This window comes from Canis lupus, chromosome 1, assembly GCF_048164855.1.
Source record: "Canis lupus baileyi chromosome 1, mCanLup2.hap1, whole genome shotgun sequence".
NCBI lineage: Eukaryota > Metazoa > Chordata > Mammalia > Carnivora > Canidae > Canis > Canis lupus.
The window spans coordinates 28,680,546-28,698,370 of record NC_132838.1 but is presented as its reverse complement, the minus strand read 5'-3'; the positions used below and the strand labels follow the sequence as shown (position 1 = coordinate 28,698,370).

General features: G+C 36.1%; 1 long non-coding RNA gene across 6 annotated transcripts in view; it reads left to right on the top strand.

The window, feature by feature from the left end:
• Positions 1–17,825, top strand: part of LOC140632426 (uncharacterized) — a 62,414-nt gene that overhangs the window by 27,832 nt on the left and 16,757 nt on the right. The window contains exon 3 of one of the 6 annotated variants that reach the window (XR_012030010.1): positions 5,717–5,875. The exons of the other annotated variants lie outside the window; for them this stretch is intronic. This is a non-coding gene — a long non-coding RNA (uncharacterized lncRNA). The remainder of the gene's footprint in view (positions 1–5,716; positions 5,876–17,825) is intronic. 6 annotated transcript variants of the gene reach the window in all.

Sequence of the window (17,825 nt, the reverse complement as noted above, 5' to 3'; positions counted from 1 at the left end):
AGTGAAAATATCTCCTAGATTTTTCCCTCCCTCTTGCTCTCTCTTCCTTTGCTTATCTTTAAGTGCTCAATGTTTGAATACATTGAAATAGCATTTTTATAACATATATTTTTGGAATTCTACTTCATAGCTAACTTACAATTTAAAAATATCTTTTTATTCTTTCAAAAAATGATCTAGGATGGAAACTCCAAATGCATCCTGTATTACAAAAGTGTAACCAAGTTTCATGTTAGACTTGAAAGGCCCAGAATATTTAATCTTATTTACATTAAACAATGGAATATAAATCCAACAAAGCCTCAAAGGTTTTAAAAAATTGTTTTTGGAAATAAGAAAACTTAATTTAAGCAGTAAAGATAATTATCATGCTTAAAAAATATAAGTAGCAGTGAATCACCAAGGACCATTTTACTATGAGTCATAATGATATGTGGTCAGAGTCTTTAGGTTTGCTGCTTTTTTTTTTTTTTTTTTTTTTTTTAAAGAATACCCTTTGGTGGTTTTCTTCTGCCTCCGGATTTTTCATAATTTGGCATTGCTTTCTGGGGCTGAGACTTTTCATCTCTAGAAGATTCACTACACTATAAATACAGTCCTTGTGGTTCACATGGTACAACAGAGCTGTTCATACAGTCCCCTTCAATGTCACCTACTCAGCTCCTTTCTCCACCCCATCCTGCCGCATGTGCAGACATGTAAAATGTTCAGTTGATAAACAGGATGGCTTAAGGTGAAAGGTGAGAAGAAAAAAGGATAATATGAAGTATTTTAAGGGTAAATGTATTACAATTTTGTATCCCCCTTGGTGACTAACATAGTTACTCTGCCTATAATAGAACATTAATAGATACTTGATGACAGAAGGAATGCATGAATAAAAAGGGTAACCTTTGAGTATAGTTTGTAGCCTCTTTTATTGTATTTGGGAAAGTGATTTAATTGAAACAACATTGTAAATAAGGACACTGGAATAATAATAATCTATGTTAATGGTACCTTATAAAACATATAAACACTTTCACATAATTTATCTCATTTGAACTTCACAAAACTCTTGTTAAGGAGGCAGATGTTATTATAGTTGGAAAATATAAGGTACAAGATCAAAGATGACAGTGTCTTCCTTCAATATCTCACTAACAAAGCACCGACCTCTGGGAGTGTCTGTCCACTGGATAGCATGTCATTAGTTGTGGTCATTGTGGTATGCAGCAAACCATTCCAAAGATTAGACTTCCACCAGTTTAGGGATGAAAAAATGAGTCTAATGAGTAGCCTTTATGTAAACATGGACACAGTGGCGGGGAGTGAGATGGGATAGAAGCTTATAAACTAATATTAAGCAAGCAATAAACATTTAATGAGGACTTACTATGTGCTGGGCGGTTCGATAGTTTCCCTTTCATATATTTTCTCCATTTTGCAAATGAGGTAATTGAGGCTTTTAGAGATTGAGTGATTTTCCTAAGACCACACAAGCAAGTATGTGCTAGGGACAGAATTATAATATCCAAAAAGTATGATAAAGGTTCTTGTCTTCAAGAGTTTGAAATTTTGTGGGAGGCAAAACTATGAGTTACGTGCATCAACTAGACAGAGATAGAGCACAGAACAGACTCAGTTGTCCTAATTAAGAATTCAAATGGTGCAGATGGCATGAGCTAGAGTGGCTTAATTTTTAGAGTAGGAAATCTGAGCTGACCCTTGAAGGGTGAGTAGATTTGGACAGACTATATGTAAGGAAAAAGTGTTTCAGGCAAAGTAAAATGCATCAGTAAATTGCCAATAGAGAGGTGAGCAAAACAGAGTCAAGAAACAATAAAAAGTCTGCGATCATTTTCATAATCTTAACAACTGGCAGCTTTTATGATATAGGGCATAGTGCTAGCAACATCAGCAAATTTAGAGGCCTTAGACACTTGACACAAGGAGTCAGAGGGGGCGATCGAGGACTGCAGTGGCTGATAATGGTTTCATAGAGGAGCTGAATCTTTAGTTCAATTCTAACAAAACCTTAGCACTTAGATATACACAGAAGAGGAAAGCCAGACCAGAAGAATGCTCTTGGTAAAGACATGCTGGCTTTAGGTGTATTTTAGTAGAGAGCAACACTGTGATGGACCTCGGAGGCCAAGGTAAAGGGTTTATGGTTTTTTAGTCAAAATTTAGGACTAAAAGTTTTGGAGTTGCCTGTCAGGAAAGGCAGACATAGACTAAGACTTACTTTTTTTTTTTTTTTTTTAATTAGCCATGTGGCTGTTTATAAAACTGATCGAAGGAGAAGAGAAACAATAGTTAGGTTTAGAACTGCTTTTCTTGTCTACAAAAGAAGACATTGAAAGGTTACACCAGGGCCCTCAGAGGCCAGGCAAGGAATGCCAGTGTGCATAAGGAGTTGGCGGTGAGGAATGGTGGGGATTGTGAAGAGCTGGACAGCACAATCCCTATATTCCACATTTCATAGCTTCTATTTGCTCACATTCTAAAATTTCTGAGAGGATGGGTACATCTCACAGTTCTGTTTCACCACCAGTGAGGGGGGGATTGTAATGTAGTTGTCATTGCCTGTGCATGCATTAACTTGGTCAAGCTGTTTGTGTCATGGCCGATTCAACGTAATTACAGGTATTATTGATACTACATGTATTGATTTTAATTGTAATATGTCTTTTAAAAGAGTATGCTATTATTGGGCATTAAAGTCAAGGTAAGGTATCCAAAAAAAGGCATGTAAACAGAGAAGGGGGCATACGTTTGATAATTAGCTGTATTCGCTTTTAATCACTTCCATAACAAGTTTACACAAATGGTGCTTTAAAACAGCACAAATTTATTATCTTATATCTCTGTAGATCAGATGTCTGACATAGGTTTTATCGGGCTAAAATGAAGGTGGCTGTAGGACTGTTCTCCTTTCTGGAGACTCCAGGGGAGAATCTGTTGCCAGCTTCCAGGGGCTGCTCACATTGCTCAGCTCATGGCCCTCTTCCTTCATCTTCAACACTAGAAGCAGAGGGTTGACTCCTCAATCACATTCCTTTCACTGTCTTGTATATTCCATACATCTCCCTCTATTGCTGACCTTAGCTGGGAAAGGTTCCTGCCTTTAAAGATTCATGTAATTAGGTTGGGTCTACCTAGATAATCTTGCCATCATCTAATGTTAAGGTCCTTCTTTACATCTGTAAAGTTCCCCTATCCCATGTAAACTAACATACAGAGTCCAGGTATTAGGATATTGATGACAATGGAGGCCATTATTCTGCTTACCATATTGGTAAAACAAAAATTCATCTTTTAAAATGCCCATAGCTCCATATTCTTGCAAAGTAACAGTCAATACTTTATGAGATCCAGAAAAGGAAGTTATCATAAAAATAGATGCAGCTGTTATATTTTGTTCCTGAGAAATATACAAAAGATTTTATTACAAGCCAACCAGTGGAACTAAATAAAGGGAAAGTTGCCCAATCTCTCAATGAATATAAAATATTTTATAGCCAAGAGGCTTTCCTGATTGAGGTTTGGAATATTGAAGGGATAACAGACTGTTTAAAATCTAAGCCACATAACTTCTCACTATTATAGTGTCTGAATTAGTTCAACATTTTGCCCAGTTAAGTTCTAATGTATTTCAACCTGGACTTGTTAGAACTATGTTGTCCTCTCTTTGCCCCTTCACCTCTTTCTAGTATAAAAGAACAAGACAAGCTTCACCAGTTAAGGTATGTGTTATTCCTGGGCGAGGGTATGTTAGTGACAATTTCCAGTGTGGGTGGATTTAAGCTTCTGAAGGGTGAATATTTTCCAGTTTGCCTTTCTATCAACATCAAACACTCTATTGTCATATCTGCCCCCACTTACTGCTTCTATCTTGTGCCTATTTTAAATGTTCTCAACCTTAAGATCTTTTACAAAGTTCTTGTTTCATCTATTTAAGTTATAATTAATTACATGGAAGCTTTTTGAGAACCTACCTGTGCCAATAACTGTGTCATTCATTCATTCATTCATTCATTCATTCATTCATTTTTGACTGCTGTTAATCAAAGAAGACATAAATATATGTAAAATTCAGCTGTTGTAAGAGCTATGAAGGAGAGATACATAGTATTATTGGCCTGTCAAAAAACATTTGACCTAGTCCAGGAAAGAAAGAAGGGCTTTCTTAAGTGATGATTCAGAGATTTAAAGGAACAGCGGGATTTAAACAGACAAAACTAGGGACATGCATAGTACTTGGCATAGAGTGGGCACTCAGTAAGGGAAATGTTGAATAAATTGTGTCTTGCTCGTGTGTTGGAATCTCTGTTCAACTTTGATACTAAGTCTCTGGGAAACCTGGGTTGCTTTCGATTTCAAAGTGTATCACTCTGGGATGACAGCTGATGGTGTCTTTTCAATCCCTCTATAGTCTCTTTTAAAAGCTGGCTTTCAGGGACCGTTAGCACCTGCTCACTGGAAGAATGCCAGCTCTGTTTGAGATCATGTGATAAGAGAACCATGGCCTTTAGCTACACAGCAACCACACAAGTAGCTGTGGTTTGCCTAGAAAAAAAAAAAAAAAACTACTTTAGAAACTGCCAGCCTCTGGAGTTGTTGTGACGCTGTCTGTCCTCATGTCTGGCTGTTTGGCTGTTTGTTCCCATGTGTACTGTGACTCATGTTCTGTCTTGTCCCTTTGCTGTATGGTTTACAAAGGTAAAACTCCCTCAAGGGAAAAAACACAATCACATGACTACTTTTAAAGTGGTGGAACTTAGGTTTTGAATCCACTTGTGAAGGGAATGTCCTGTGGAATGTGTTTTGCTTAAAGAAATAAAACATAATCATAATAAATATTAAAAGTATTTCCTTGGTGGTGGTGAAAGGGCAGGAAGGCATGGAAAGGAGGCAGGCCACAGGTGGTATTTCATGAAAGTCATTGGTAATATGCTAACCAAGACCTGTTTGAGGAGATCCTTGCTTGCCCAATACATCAAGGTAGAAAGCTCACACAAAAAGGCATGGGGTTCTAGGATTTATGGGTTGGGAAGGGTAAGGAGATGGTTGTCCTAATCAACCACCTGGTCCAGCGGTGTCAGTTCAACCATAGCTCCCCTGAGGTTTAGCCCTCAGCACCCCCAGCTTTTTCTTTTTCATTAAGTCTCAAAAGGATATGTAAGTTTTTGTCTTAATTCCTATGGCTATGACATCACCATAGAAGCCAAAGTCTTTCTACATAGTCATAAATACCCTGGTCCAGTTCTTAACCTCTGTCAATATCATCACAGAAAGAGGCTTTCCTAACACTAACAGCATCAATATGCCAAATGTATTCTGTGTATCAAGTGTGAGAGTTCACCCATCATTCTGTAACCACGAAGGAGTTACCATTTCCATTTTATAGAAGATACTGAAGTGTAATGATATCACCGGGTTAATACAATTCAGTTACTAAGGGACGTGTGTCTATGTGTGGCTTTTGTGGCTCTAAAGCCTGCACTCTTTGTACTATCCCCAAACAGTATTTTTGGTACTCTGGTTTTTGTCCTTTTTTTTTTTTTTTTCCATAATCTAGTCATCATGGATAAGAATCATGAATAAATCACTTCATTGCTCTTTCCAGATCTCAGACTAATTTGCCTAGTTTCAACAATGAGGTAACTATAATAATACTCAAGTGATGGGAGTTCAGAATAATTTTTTTCCTCTTCTTCCTTTTCTCTTCTAGATGTGCTGAAGTTAAAGAAAAATAGGTGCCATTGTTTTTTTTCTTTTAACACGTCATTTGAAAATAAAGATCTTTAAGGATCACTGCGAGCTGGGATGTTCAAGTGAAAGTTACCCATACTGACTTCCTGCAGGTGGAATATTCTAAACAGTGCTGCTGGTATTGTAGCTGTGATTATCTCTGAGATTTGAAAATCCATAATGTAGAATCACAATGGTAGTAACAGAATAAGGTGTGGAATACAGAAACACAAAGTTCAGAGCCTTTACTAAATTCATAATTAATTTAAAACCCAGTCAACCAAAGGAAATTATTATATAAACAAAAAGAGAAAATGCATTAGGAGAACTACCTTGTATGAAAGCAGTTGGATTTGTCTTTCCAAGGTGTGATTGCACACACAGAAACACATTAAAGCATTGGCTCAGGGCATCCATCAGGCCGTGCAGCACATTCATCTGTCTCTCTGCAGCTATGGGTAGCTCCTGTAAGAAGTATGCTGGGCTTAGTGGGGGGAAATAATAAATCAACATGTGCCATCACAACCTGCCCAGCAGCTCCCCCGCTGGCCCCAAGGTTGGGGGGAAGTAGATCTTCTGAAGTTGGCTAGAAACACTCAGGCCTAAGCTAAGAGGTTAATTTGTAAAATACTCAAGACATTTATTATTCTTTTTTTGAACACAAACATACCATTGTTGACTTTTTCCCAACATTTGACTGTAGAGGGGTGAATTTCTTTTTGTATAGATCATCTACCAAGAAAAAAAAATCCTCTAGAGCTTACATTCAAAGGCAATTTGGAATTTAATTAAATTAAATAAATTAATTACATTAATTGGAAGTCATTTTAAAACCTGACTTGTCTCCTTGTAGAGGAGGGAGACTTTCAAGTTTGACTCAAATTCTTATATTAATGTTGCCATTTTATTTTTAAATTTTACTTATTTTATTTTTTAAAAATATTGTTTATTTATCCATGAGAGACACACACATACAGAGAGAGAGAGAGAGAGAGAGAGAGAGAGGCAGAGACACAGGCAGAGGGAGAAGCAGGCTCCATGCAGGGAGCCTGATGTGGGACTCAATCCTGGGACTCCAGGATCATGTCCTGAGCCAAAGGCAGATGCTCAACCCCTGAGCCACCCGGGTGTCCCCAATGTTGCCTTTTTACATTTCTGGTTGACTGGGTTCTAAATTAATTAATTAATTAATTAATTAATTATGAAGGAAGGAAGGAATAGCAGTCGCTGAAATTCAACCTTGACTCTATCTAATCTGTTGAGAATGAAATGAATGCGGCAAATTTAAAGCATAGTCTCCAAGAAAAGATCAAAATTAATGAAGAATCTCGTAAACATGGTAGAGATGCTGTAATCATCAAAATAATTGGGAGTAAAATCACTATAACCTTAAAGGCACTTTTTACTAAAAAAATTATATAAGAAATTTCCCCCAGGAAAACCTTAAAAACGAACAAGAATCTATGTGATTGACCCTGGGTTGTCAGAGCAAAGATTATCCAGGATAAATAAGAGGTGGTGGCTGATGATTACAACCCATTTTTAAAATGGCCATATATATATAGAGAGATATATATATATCTCAAATATATGAAAATACTCAATAAGATTACTGTTGTATATTTCCTTTATATCAGAAAAGAAGCTAATATCTTTGGTAATTAGACTGAAGGGTCACCTTGAGTATTAGCCCAGTAGATAGTTCTAAGAATTTTGAGCACTTATAAGAATGCTTGGTAGTCTAGGATTGCTGAAGGAGAGTTATATATCTCTGAAGAATGTCCTTATCATCAATTTTCAGTTTATTCTTACATGAAATCTTTGATTCATGGCAAAAGATGAAACTGAGTTCAGTTGTAGTAGTTCAGGACACGAGAGCAGAATAAGGACATTTCAGGCAGGAAATGAGAAAAAAGTAAAAAGGGGTTTTGTGATAATGATAGATTTTCAAAAATTAGAGAAAGAAATAAACAGCATTTTTCTCCTAGTCCATGCTGTGTATCCTTCCCTGAGCCTGACAAAGCCAGCTCACAGCCCCCATTTGAAGCATCTGTCACTACTTCTGACTTCCCCTCTTCATCTGGTGTTTCAAATGATTTCTTTTTAAGATCATAAACCATATTCTCTGCAGTTAATGACTATGCAAAAGTGGATTTTTTTTTTTTTTTTTTTTTTTTTTTTAGTTTCTTTGTGTCTTCACTTTTTTTTTTTTCCTGTTTGCTAGGTCCTCCAGATAGTAGTTGTTCCAAGAATCTGCTCTAAGTCAGTCCTTTCATATGTCAAGCCTTAAAAAGATAACCATCCATACTTTGGACAGCCTTGCAGAAGATCTGATTATAACATCTCTTTACTTCTTTACTTATAGTAGAAAAGTATTGTGTTTCTTCAAAGGGTTAAAAGATGTATATAGAAATAAAAATAGACACTTAATATGATACACAGTGAAAAATGAATAATTTCAGAAAGCATCCAACACTAAAAGTACACATGCAAGAATGTAGTACAAGGAAATATGTGGAAATCTTAGTAACCCCATCACCCATCAGAATAATTTTATTTTTGTTTGCTTGTTTGTTTTTCTCCTTAAGGAAGTGAAAATGGGGGAGAGATAGAAACAGAGTTCAAAAAAAGGTAGTAGGTTAAGTAAATACATTGCTGTATATGAGTAAGTTTTTTGAAAAAACTATGAAAAATCTGGCAATTGAGTAAAAAAATGGGTAGCCGCATATCCATTATGCAAATTCAAAAGGAACAAATACTTGTTTTGCAGACTATGGATACCTATTCTAAGAGCAAGACAAAGCTTTAGAAAGAGTAGAGAATAAATACTGTTCTGCAGTAATAGATCTTCAAAAGAGTTTTCAGCAAATATATAATAAGATCTGGAAATGAATATTACTGATACACTATACAGCCTTTGCTGAAAGAGGTTTTTCCTATTCGTCAGAGAAACCCATTCAGGCTAGCTTAAGCAATGGAGGGATGTACTACTTAACCACTCACCTATTGGTTACATCCACTTCATTTCCTGCCATCACAAATGAGAGCTATAATCCACACCTTTGTACATATATCCTTATATTGGCTATGAAATAGATTGCCAGCAGTGAGATTACCGAGCTAAAAATACATGTGTACTTTAATTTAAATTTTAATAGATGCTTTCCAAAAAGGTGTTAATAATTTACATTTCCAAATACAATGTCCCTGCAGCCTCTTCAGTAAGTAAGCATTGATATTTTAAAATATTAGTCTTGTCTAACAGGATAAAATAAAATCTACAAAAAACTAACAGAACTAATACGTGAATTTGTTGAAGCTATAGAATACAAGGTCAATGTACAAAAATCAATTCTGTCTTTACATTAGCAATAAACAGATTGAAAATATACAGATTACAATAGCATAAAAAGCATGAAATACTTAGGGATACATTTAACAATATATATGCAAAATCTGTATAATGAAAACCATAAGATGTTCTCCTCATATTGGTCTATAAGGCCAATACAATCCCAAACAAAATATTTTTTTGGTGGTAGTGGCTATTTAAATCATTAAAAGTAATTTCTTATAATAAGAATGTATCAAAATGTTAAAACATAGTACCTGATTTGCTCTAGGAGATAATAGCCAAATATATAATACAAACTAAAATTTTCAGAATACCTAAACATTTCTCTTAAAAGTCAGGTGATTGTATATCCTTTAACAGAAACAATTCTGACTTATGCCTTTTGTCCTGATATAATTAATGTCCTCTGTCACTCTCAAAAATACTTCGATTTTGATACTAAATTATGTGGTCATCTTACCTAATAAGAACTCAGTGGTTTAATTTTACCACATTAAGCCAAAAAGTTTAATAAAATTTAATACAAATTACCTGCTTTTATGTTAAACTGGCACATTCTTGTGTAACATTTTAATTCCCTTATTGTTTCTTTTATTACATATATATTTTTTGTTATTTTCTTAGTAGTTTTTCCAGAGATTGTCAGTAGCATGTAAACTTAAAACCATTAGATTAAGAGAGAACTAATTTCAATATTATACAAAAATTTTCCCCAATATAGCTTCATCCCCTCTTCCATTGTGCTATTAGAAGCCTATCAACACAGTTACATGATTGTTATTCATACAATTGTTATTTTAAAAATTTTTTAATATATTATTTATTTATTCATTTGAGACACAGAGAGAGAGAGAAAGAGAGAGAGAGAGAGAGAGGCAGAGACATAGGCATAGAGAGAAGCAGGCTCCATGGAGGGAGCCTGATGCAGGACTCTATCCTGGGACTCCAGGGTCACACCCTGGGCCAAAGGCAGACACTTGACTGCTGGGCCACCCAGGGTCGCTATACAGTTGTTTTTTAAATCAAGTAAGAGAAGAAAAGACTTATCCAAAAAATGCATGTAATGCTGTCTTTTATATTCACATATATATATTTTTTTCCACTGGTGCTTTTACTGTTTCATGTGGGTTCGAATTATTGTCTGCAGTTCTTTCATTTCAATTTGAAGGTCTGTCTTTAGTATTTTTAGTATTTTGTTTATTCTGTAGTGCCTCAATTTTTTCACTTTTGAAGGACAGTTTTGCTGGATATAGAATCCTCATTGGACAGTCTTTCTCTTTCAGCACTTTGAATGTGTTACCACACTATCTTCTGGACTTCATGGGTTCTGATTAGAAGTCAGAATGTTACAGAGGATCCTTCGTACATATTGAACCATTTATCTCTTATGCCTTCAAGATTCTTTCTTTATCTTTGTCTTTTAACAGTTTGACAATGATTTATCTAGCTCTTAATCTCTTTGAGTTTATCCCACTTAGTGTTTATTGAGCTTCTCAAATGTGCAGATTAATGTTTTTCATTAAATTAGGAAAGTTTTAAACAGTTATTTCTTCAAATATTCCTTCTGCTCTTTTTTCTGTCTCCTTTCCTTTTAGTATTTCCATTATATTTATCTTGGTACAATTGATGTTGTCCTGCAGATCTGAGGCTCTGTTTATTTAGCTTCATTCTTTTTTCCTGCATGTTCCTTAAACTGGATAATCTCAATTGATTTATCTTCAAGTGCACTGATTCTTTCTTCTGTCAGTTGAAATTTGATATCAATCCCTTCTAGTGATATTTTCATTTTAGTTATTGTACTTTTCAACTCCAGAATTTCTATTTGGTTCATTTTTTATTATTTCTACTAATTTATTGATATTCTCTATTTGATGAGGCACTGTTTTCATACTTGCCCTAATTCTTTAGCATAATTTCCTTTAGTTCCTTAAACGGATTTAAAGTCTTTGTCTAAGCCATCCAATGTCCATGTTTCTTCAGAGACAGTTTTTGTTGACTACTATTTTCCTGTGTATGAACCATACTTTCCTGTTTTTTTGTGTGTGTCTTTAATTTTTTTTTATATTAGAAACTGGACATTTAAAATAATATAATGTGGCAAACTGGAAATCTGGAAGCCCAAAGTTTGTTGTTGCTAATGCTGTTTGTTTGTTCGGTGACTTTCCAAACTAATTATGTAAAGTTTGTATATTTTGTTATGCATGGCCATTAAAGTCTCCACTCTGTTAGCTCCGTAGTTAGCTGGTGAGTGGTTAGAGATTTTTTTTTTTAGATTTTACTTATTTATTCATGAGAGACACACACAGAGAGAGGCAGAGATATAGGCAGAGGGAGAAGCAGGCTCCTTGTGGGGAGCCTGATGTGGGACTTGATCCCAAGACCCCAGGACCATGACTCAAGCCAGAGGCAGGTGCTCAATCACTGAGCCACCCAGGTGCTCCTAGAGAGGTCTTAAAATGCCTTTGACTAGTAAATATTCTACTCCTTGCTGAAGAATTCTGTGTGTGTATGCCTATGTGTGTATGTGTTGTTGAGGCATACTTTCAGCTCTTAGGGAGACAGTTTTTGTTATGCAAAAAGGAAATTACTTTTTGTACCATATATCTTCTGTGTCTTAAGTTAAAAGCAATGTAAAATCCATGACACATTTTAAATGAACAAAACTCAATACTACTTCTCTCTAAATCTCTATGGATTTCCTTTGTTTTCTAATTGAAAAAGAAATGACTGTCTTACTGTGCTCAGCTATCCCAAGGACCATGTGGCAATGCTTACAAACACCGTCTTTCTACAACAAAATACTTGCTGTTCACAGAAATAAATGTGTCAAGCATACATTAGACTTAGATTGTAAATAATTGAACAGGCACAAGTCTTGAGCAGATTGTCTGCCTAAACATCATTGTTAGTATAAAATGTGTTGCAGTGAAATCATGCTTCTGATAATTCATTGGAATACTGCACTATGCCCTCCAGCATATGGAGTGGTAATGTTTCAGAACATTTTTTAATGTTCTGTTCCATTTGATGTCTTTTTATGTATATCCCAAAGCATGATTAGACATTTAATGTTCTTTAATAAAATTTCTGAATCCATAAAGGCTTACTTCCTCTAATTTAAGATTAAAAGATTTTAGGGGAAACTCATGGTTAGAACTTGGTGGCACAGCTTCCGTGTTTCCTTTTGGACATATTAGCACACCACTTTTTATACAAAAGCAAATGCTTTAATGCAAGGAAGTGGCTGACTTCTGCGTTTCCCTGTGTGACAGACTACATGGGGAATAGCCTCCTGAAGAAATAAGACATTGTAAATACAGGCATGATATTAAGTTACCCTCAATATTTGTGACATGTGTTTCCCATATTTCGCATAATTAGTAATACCTAATTTAATTAACATATTTTAACTGAATCAAAATTTCACAGCAGCAATGTATATTATCAATGAAACCTACAAAGGTTTTTGAATCTCATACAAGACTTTGTGCTTTAAGCTGAAAATATCAGTAGTGATTCACCAAGTGATCAACATGTTACTTCAAAATTCATTTGTACAGTAGACGATAATGAGAGAAGAATCTAGCATTTGTGGAAGAACCTATCTTTTGAGTTACACTGTTCCCTATTGAACACTTGCATTTCCTGATTTTCAGCATTGCAGTAAAAACACTCTATGCTGAGTGCCACTATATGTAATTCAGCTTTTATCACGCTATCGTGACACTGAGTTCTTCTCAGAAATTGGGGGATGGAGCATTCATTTCCTACAGTTCATGATACTCTTTGTCATGTGGAAATCTAAGAGGTATTCCTCACGCCTTGTGTTTTACAAAGACCCTCATGGAAATGATCTCTTAGCCTATTTATAGTCTCTCCCTCCCCATACGATTCTGAATTTATCAGAGACCTAGCTAGGAATTAAATGTCATGCTGTGCTCTTCACTCACCAATCTTTCCCTTTAGGCATTTGCTTACTAAAACCTATTTCCTTCTCTTTGTACCAAAACAAACAAACAAACAAACAAACAAACAAACAAACAAAATATGCTTAGCTAATCCTGAATGACAGTAGTGGACATAGTCTAGGCTCAAACTGAGGATTCCTTCTCTACCTGCTGTCCCAGCTGGGCAGCACCCGGCTTCAAGGTCTGAGTCCCAGGTCTGTGAACCCCCTCCTCTGATCTCCTGGGGCATCAGCACCAGCCAGGCACAGCCACTCCTCAGAGGCTCTGTTGAGTCTTTCCTGTAAGGCCTCTAAGTTCTGATAACTCCCACTTCTTCCTTTTTGCCTTTGGGTGGTAGCCGCTTCCTGGGGTTGCTTATCTGTTTTACCTCAGTGGCCCCTTTTTGCTTTTCAGTTCTTTAACACTCATTCAGTCTTTCATTATATTAACCTGGTGTAGTTTCTGTTTTTCTGACTAGATGCTGGTGGTTAAGAGGGCGGGGGAAGGGGGGTGGCATGATGAGGCTGAAAGGACACAGAATCCTTTGCCTCTGCCAGAGTGAGAGATCTTTGCTGAGAGAACACCAACAAAACAGAAAGCAAACATAAGAAGCCAGTCCTTTCTTCAGCTCCAGCCTCCATGCCTCCCTCTAGTATCTGTTATTGGCTGAATCTAACTGGGAGTCAGATGGCAAAGGAGAGATGTGCTTTGCAGTCTCAGCCCCAGCATCACAAAACAGGGTGTAGAGGTGAGATAGTCACGTAATAATCAGTACTCGTAGTTTTGACCATTGTTTTTATTTTTTTATTTTTTAAAGATTTTATTTATTTATTCATGAGAGACACACACACACACACACAGAGAAAGGCAGAGACACAGGCAGAGGGAGAAGCAGGCTCCATGCAGGGAGCCTGATGTGGGACTTGATTCTGGGTCTCCCGGATCATGCCCTGGGCTGAACCAACACAGGCGCTAAACCACTTAGCCACTCAGGGATCCCAGACCATTGCTTTTAAATATTAATGGTCTCCTCTGCACTTCTGACGAGTCTTAGGGAGTCAATGCACTGTGTTAAGGCATGAGGAAGGGAGGCATTCCACAATATATACAGAACTAATTCTTTTTTGTCTTAAATAAACAAAGATGTACATTGTTATTTCATTACTAACAACTTCCATTTAGTTAAAAAAAAAGAGAGAAGTATGTGTCCATGCATTCCAAGATAATTTGATAGCACTATAATCTAAAACTAGGAAATCAGAAAGTAACAAGGAGGGAGTTGTAAAACTTAGTTGTAATAACACACTGTAGAAAGATGCAAGGGTGCATGTGGAGTCCAAGCAGCAGGGAGCAAGTTAGAACCCTGGAGTCATGATCCTATCATGCTTTTATCTTTACTTTAAAAAATGTTTTCTATTTTACTCACCCTATTTATTAAGTAAATATACCTTTTTATTTATAAATATTGAACTGCATCTATTTATTCATTTGTTAATTCAGAAAGTATTTGTTGAGCCCTTACTATAAGCCTGGAAATGTGCAAGATATAAGGAATATAGTAGCAAACAATAACAACAAATAAACATGTTTCTGTGTTAAAATTTTCAAAGACAGGCATGAAGTGAGTAATATAATAAAATGGTTGAAATTTATTATAAGGAAAATTGCAAGTTCATAGCTGGTGTACCTCACCGAGTCTATGGAGTTGGAGATCTTCCTAAAGGAGTTACATTGAGGTTGAAATCTAAAGACGGAATAAGGGTGTAGCCCTGGTGGCTCAGTGGTTTAGTGCCACTTTCCGCCCAGGGCGGGATCCTGGAGACCAGAGATCAAGTCCCATGTTGGGCTCCCTGCATGGAGCCTGCTTCTCACTCTGCCTGTGTGTCTGCCTCTCTCTGTGTGTGTCTCATGAATAAATAAATAAAATCTTTTTAAAAAATAAAGAAGGAATAGAAGTTGAACAGGTGATGGAGAGTGAGGAGGTGAAGGAAGAATGGAGGACAGCACAAGTGAAGTCATACTGGGAAGGAGTCAAGAGTAAGGCAGGAGAGAGTATTCTGGGTGAACAGTTGGTATTCAATGACAATGTTGTTTTCTTCAGACGTATCCTTCTTACAGTGTTACATTACTTTTTCCAGTTTGTATCTCTGGTTTCTAACAAAAGGCTTGCCATATAGTAAGGGTTCAATAAATACTTGAAAAATGGGCACCTGGGTGGCTCAGTGGTTGAGTGTCTGCCTTTGGTGCAGATCGAGATCCTGGGGTTCCAGGATTGAATTCCACATTAGGCTTCCCGCAGGGAGCCTGTTTCTCCCTCTGCATATGTCTCCCTGCCTCTCTCTCTGTCTCTCATGAATAAATAAATAAAATCTTTTCCAAAAAATGTATGCACGAATGTGTTTTCCCTTTCCCAAAGTATAGAACCTCATTGATTTTCCTGTGACCAAAATGCCAACATACATTTAGGTTTAGGCATTTTGGTTTTAGGAAGTCCAGTTATAAGTCCAAAGATCCTACCCCTTTAGAAGAAATGATACATTGGGTCATATTCAATAATAGAACATTTGGAAATGATACTAGCATTTGAAAGTTCAAGAGGCACTAGAGGTTCAGGACCTCAAAGAGGAAATCAGATATTGTCATATTTTAGCTTTGCCTAAAACACTCCGATATAAAATATCAATATTATTTGCACAGTTCTTTAAAATAGAATTAGAAAGCATTGCATCTAATTCATTTAATATATTTTTTTAAAAGATTTTGCTTATTTGTTACAGAGAGAGAGCACAAAAGGGGAAGGGGCAGAGGGAGAGGGAGAAGCAGACTCCCTGCTGAGCAGGGAGCCCAACGTGGGGCTCAATCCCAGGACCCTGAGATCAAGACATGAGCTGAAGGCATACACTTAACTGGCTGAGCCAATCAGGCACCCCTCATATTCTTTATGTTTGTATTTTAAATGGCCATAGGAATGGAAAGCTATTTAGTACTCTGTAAGTGAATTTTTCTGATAAAATTATTAAAGATGTGAGAAGTAGGGATGCCTGGGTGGCTCAGTGGTTGAGCATCTGCCTTTGGCTCAGGTCATGATTCCAGGGTTCCAGGATTAAGAGCCTGCTTCTTACTCTGCCTATGTCTCTACCTCTCTATCTGTGACTCTCATGAATAAATAAATGAAATCTTTACAAAAAAATACATAAGAAGTGAAATGTTATTCTATGAATATAATAATAAAAATGACATGAGTTCTCTCACAGGCCTATATAATCAAATTTCTTACTAAAAAAAGCACAAATATGCAATAACCAAATAAACAAAAAAAATTAAAAAGTGAACCAAAACAAGTGGTTTAGTTAAATTCCTAATCTCTTAAGTAGCGTAAGTAACAAGCAGAAAAGGAGGAAGGAAAGGAAGAAGGGAAGGAGGGAGAGAGATAGAAAGGAAGATAGAAGGTAAGAATAACTTCTATTCCTGACACCTAGTCATAATAAAATAGTAAAGTCAAGTCAAGGTCAAGTTGAAGTGAGAAAAGTCAGGTAAGGAAAATGAATTATCCATCTACAAAGTAAGGATAGAGATCCTAATTTACTATAATTTAAAAAAATGTAAGTCCCTGGGAATACTAGGTTATCCTGATCAATATATCAAATAATATTTTTATGTGACTATGTACTTATGGATCTGGTTTCTGTGGTAGGGAAGGGCTGATTGAAATAATTAGGAAAATGCAGCTTTTTAGAGCTGGACTTTGCAAACATTAAAAAAATAGAGGAACAGATTCTCATGTGAAATTGGACATAGTTAAATTAAAGCGCTGTGGGGCACTAGGGTGGCTCAGTTAAGTGTCTGCCTTCGCTTTGGATCATGATCCCAGGGTCCTGGGATGGAGCCTTATGTCATCGGGCTCCCTGCTCAGCAGTGAGCTTGCTTCTCCCTCTCCCTCTGCCTGCCACTCCTCCTGCTTGTGCTTTCTGTCAAATAAGTAAGATAAATAAAATATTTTTAAAAAATTAATTAATTAATTAAAGTGCTCTATTAAAGTATTAAAGAATACACAGAGAACAACCTTCCTTTTCAGTTATAGGTTGTTGGACTTGGCCAATATTTCCTATAAGCAAAACCATTTTACAGTATATTCACAAATAACTAAAAGAAGACTCTGGGGCGAGAAAATAAGAAATGGTGGGAAATTAGAACACTTTCTGCAACTGAAGTTAAGAGAAAGCTCTTCCTCCCCATTGGTATACAAAATTAGATACATTGTTTGAAGCATAGAAGAATTATATTCCCAATTTCACACATACCATTTGAGAATGAGTTAGAACAATATACATAATTTCTATTTTAAAATAATGATAATGGCCAAAGTAAATGAAATCTCTTTTAAGATATACTAATTTTTCAGGCAAGTTGACATTTCCTCTCCTTATACTCATGTAATAAAGTCTTAAAAACTTATTAGTAATAAAGTCTTAAAAACTTATTAGATAGTATTTTGCCTTGAACTTTAAAAAAAGTTTCTTATTTTCATCTGTGGCTAATGTTTTCCTATTATCAAGACTTTACATGCTTCTAACACTCACCCAGCCCAATCACATTATTATTATTTTTTATTTTTATTTATTTATTTTTTGGTTAAAGTCTGAGTGACAAGTACCTTGATACAACTGAATCATCCTTCTGCAGGCATGTCCTTGTTAACAGATTGGTTTTCGAGTAGATTTATACATTTTAAAAGTGCATTCATTGAACTAGATTAGTCTTTGCAAGATATGACATTTATTCCAGCA